The sequence below is a fragment of the Phoenix dactylifera genome, chromosome 3, assembly GCF_051530095.1.
Source record: "Phoenix dactylifera cultivar Ajwa chromosome 3, Ajwa_hap1_PhDact_Kaust_v1.1, whole genome shotgun sequence".
Taxonomy (NCBI): domain Eukaryota; kingdom Viridiplantae; phylum Streptophyta; class Magnoliopsida; order Arecales; family Arecaceae; genus Phoenix; species Phoenix dactylifera.
Window position 1 is genome coordinate 4,240,985 of NC_143192.1, and position 4,322 is coordinate 4,245,306.

Consider the following 4,322-nt stretch of genomic DNA (forward strand, 5'->3'; position numbering starts at 1 on the left):
CCTTACGGAAGTTTCGCATGAAGCTGAACCCAGCGAAGTGCGCCTTTGGCGCTTCGGCCGGGAGGTTCCTTGGTTTCATTGTCAACCAGCGGGGTATCGAAGCCAACCCGGACAAAATCAAGGCCATCCAAGGTATGTCCCCTCCGACCAAAGTAAAGGAAGTTCAGGAGCTCGCTGGAAGGGTCGCCGCGCTCGGACGATTTGTGGCAAAATCGGCCGAACGCTGCCAACCATTCTTCAAGGTGTTAAAACGCCCAAAAGACTTCCTCTGGACGGTCGAATGTCAAGCAGCATTCGACCAGCTCAAGGAATACCTGTCGTCTCCTCCCCTACTGTCCAAGCCGCAAGAAGGGGAGATGCTCTACCTCTATCTGGCGGTCTCCCCAACCGCGGTCAGTGCGGTGCTGGTTCGGAAAGAGGCAAAGCTCCAGAAGCCTGTGTACTACATCAGCCGGGTCCTACGGGATGCCGAGATGCGGTATACGAAGGCTGAAAAGATCGCCTTCGCGCTGCTGACCGCGACCAGGAGGCTCCGCCCCTATTTCCAGGCCCATTCTGTCACCCTCTTAACTGATCAACCGTTACGATAGATCCTCGGCAACCCCGAGAATGCGGGATGGCTGGTGAAGTGGGCAGTAGAACTCGGTGAGTTCGACATCCGCTACCAGCCCCGACCCGCCATCAAGGCCCAGGTGCTCGCGGACATCCTCGCTGAGTGCACGGTGCAGGAGGCGGAACCTAGACCGCCGGAAACGCCCAACCTCGACCTCCCGACCTGGACGCTTCACATCGATGGGTCGTCGAACCCCGAGGGTGGAGGGGCCGGGCTGGTCCTTACCAGTCCTGATGGAGTGATAGCCGAGTATGCCTTGAGGTTTGGATTTCCAGTTACCAACAACGAGGCGGAATACGAGGCCCTAGTCGCAGGACTCAAACTCACCGGGGAGCTCGGCATCCGGCGTTTGAAGGTCTTCACCGACTCCCAGCTGGTGGTCGGGCAGGTCCGTGGGGAGTTCGAGGCCCGGAGCCCGACCATGCAGAACTACGTCCGGAAGGTGCAAGCACTCATTTCCGACCTCGGCAGTGTCGACATCCAGCAAGTCCCCAGAAGCGAAAATGCCAGGGCCGACAGGTTGTCCCGCTTGGTGGGCGCAGAGGCGCACAACTTGTCGAGGGCAATCTACCTGGAGACCCTGGATGCCCCGAGCATCGGCGAGGCTGGAGCGGTGATGGCGATTGATCCGGAGCCGTCTTGGATGGACCCGCTCGTCGCCTACCTCGCCGAAGGGATCCTCCCTGAAGACGAAGATCAAGCTCGGCGACTTGTCAGGAAGTCCGCCCACTATGTACTCTATGAAGGGAGGCTGTATCGGACCTCGTTTACCGCCCCCCTCTTAAGGTGCCTCCGCCCCTCGGAGGCGGCCTACGTCCTCGGCGAAGTCCATGAGGGCGTCTGCGGATCGCACTCGGAGGCTAGGTCCTTGGCGCACAAGATCATGAGGCAAGGCTATTATTGGCCTACCTTGTTGGGGGACTCAAAGGATCACGTACGGAAATGCGACGCCTGCCAGCGCCACGCCAACGTCCAGAGAGTCCCTTCTGTCCCCTTGGCACCAATCACCGCACCTTGGCCCTTCGCACAGTGGGGAATGGATATCCTCGGACCATTCCCCGTCGCTTCCGCCCAGCGGAAATTCTTGATTGTTGCAATCGACTACTTCACCAAGTGGATGGAGGCAGAGCCGCTGGCCACTATCACGGAGGTGCAAGTCCGGAAGTTCGTGAAGAAAAACATCATTGTCCGATTTGGGGTACCCCGGGTCCTCATCTCGGATAATGGTCGACAGTTCGACAACAAGCATTTCCGTGACTTCTGCGAGGAATTCGGGATCGAGCATCGGTTCACATCTGTGTCGCATCCCCAAACCAACGGTGAGGCCGAGGTGACAAACCGGACAATCCTCCAAGGAATTAAGGCGCGAATCGGTCGGACGGGGCAAGCTTGGGTCGAAGAACTCGAGAACGTCCTTTGGGCGTATCGGACCATGCATCGGACCCCTACCGGGGAGACGCCTTTCAGCCTAACCTATGGCACGGAAGCGGTTGTCCCCATGGAGCTCGGACTCCCCTCGCCCCGGGTGGCTACGCACCGACCCGAGGCTAATTCGGAGCAACTCCGAGGAAACCTGGACCTCTTGGAAGAAGCGAGGGAAATGGCGCAGGTTCGGATGGCGATGTATCAGCGGAGGGTGGCCCGATATTATAACTCCAAGGTCCGACCAAAACTTTTCAGAATCGGAGATCTGGTGCTAAGGCGAGCCAAAGCATCTCAACCCGCGGAAGGTGGGAAGCTGGCGCCAAATTGGGAAGGCCCGTATAGGGTTCGCTGGGTAAACCGACCTGGCTCCTACCAGTTGGAGGCCCCAGATGGTCGAGAAATTCCAAGGAGCTGGAATTCCGCTAACCTACGGGTGTATTACCAGTAGAAAGACAAAGCCAGAAAGACAGTTCAAAAATGTATAGTCCTTTTCATCTCAATAAGTCCTGGTTACAATGGCGTGTTCGTGTGATTACATAGAATTCCCAGAGGAGAATTGGGGAGTAAAGAAAGTAAGGAAGAGGTGGGGACTCCGTTAAGCTGAAGATCTGGGATCCCGAACCCTCCATCCGAAGCAGCTGCAATCCCACCGGGCGTGGGTGCTTCCCCCCGGAGGCGCCATCGACGCCTCACGCAAAAGACGAAGAGCCGGCGCGGACGAAGAAGAAGTTCGCACTGCTTCTAGAGGAACGCCACCTCCAAGGGATATTCCGGTCCTCCCCAGGAGAAGGGGAGGAAAGGAATACAAGGGAGAAGAGCGCGAGGGGGCGCGATCCCGGATGAAGCGTCTAACGCAGAGCTCAATCGGGAGGTGGGACTGAGAAGAGGGGGGATGTGATCCCGGATGAAACGCCTAGAGCGGAGTTCCGCCGGGGAGAATCTCCTTGTTGATCCCAGATGAAACGGCTAGTTGGCGGAAGTTGCGAGGGGCGCGCCTCCCGTTCCTCCGGCAGGGGTTGCCCAGCCACGCACCCGAGAGGAGGTCCACGATCCATGGCAACCTGAACAGCTCCGGCTTGGCAGGCTCCACCGCACCTGCACTTATATTTATAGCCAAACTGTGGCCCTCCGGTCGTTCCGATGGGGGTGGCTCCAATAAATGCGGGCGCATCGAATCCGGAGCCGTTCCGGCTCTCGAGGCGTATCCTCCCACGACCTCCTAAGCGTCGTTCTCCTTAATTGCATTCTTCATGCAGGACACTCCGGGCGGCGTGTATCCCACGGCCCACGTATCTCCGCACGCGCCCAGGCCGCATCCGCCTCGAAGAACGCGCGTATCGCAGCCGCTTAACTGGCACTCCTCGCAAGCAGCAACTGGCTGATCCGATTTCCCAGGTAACGCCTCAATTAGCATTTAATAGCCTTCTGGTGTTTCCCAGGCGACGCTTCGAGAGGAGGAGAAATACGATCGCAGCTGGCCACGGAGAAACTCCGTCGAGCGGCAAGTGATAGGCGCGCGACCAACGAGCGGAATTCCCCGAGGCTCGGCCCTCGGATGCCAGGCTAACCCGATGATCATCCCGGGAACAGACTAGCCTGAAGCCCCGACCGGTCACCTCGGCTTGCGCCAGCCTTGGCCGACCAACGAGCGGAATTCCCCGAGGCTCGGCCCTCGGATGCCAGGCTAACCCGATGATCATCCCGGGAATAGACTAGCCTGAAGCCCCGACCGGTCGCCTTGGCTTGCGCCAGCCTTGGCCGACCAACGAGCGGAATTCCCCGAGGCTCGGCCCTCGGATGCCAGGCTAACCCGATGATCATCCCGGGAACAGACTAGCCTGAAGCCCCGACCGGTCGCCTCGGCTTGTGCCAACCTTGGCCGACCAACGAGCGGAATTCCCCGAGGCTCGGCCCTCGGATGCCAGGCTAACCCGATGATCATCCCGGGAACAGACTAGCCTGAAGCCCCGACCGGTCGCCTCGGCTTGCGCCAGCCTTGGCCGACCAACGAGCGGAATTCCCCGAGGCTCGGCCCTCGGATGCCAGGCTAACCCGATGATCATCCCGGGAACAGACTAGCCTGAAGCCCCGACCGGTCACCTCGGCTTGCGCCAGCCTTGGCCGACCAACGAGCGGAATTCTCCGAGGCTCGGCCCTCGGATGCCAGGCTAACCCGATGATCATCCCGAGAACAGACTAGCCTGAAGCCCCGACCGGTCGCCTCGGCTTGCGCCAGCCTTGGCCGACCAACGAGCGGAATTCCCCGAGGCTCGGCCCTCGGATG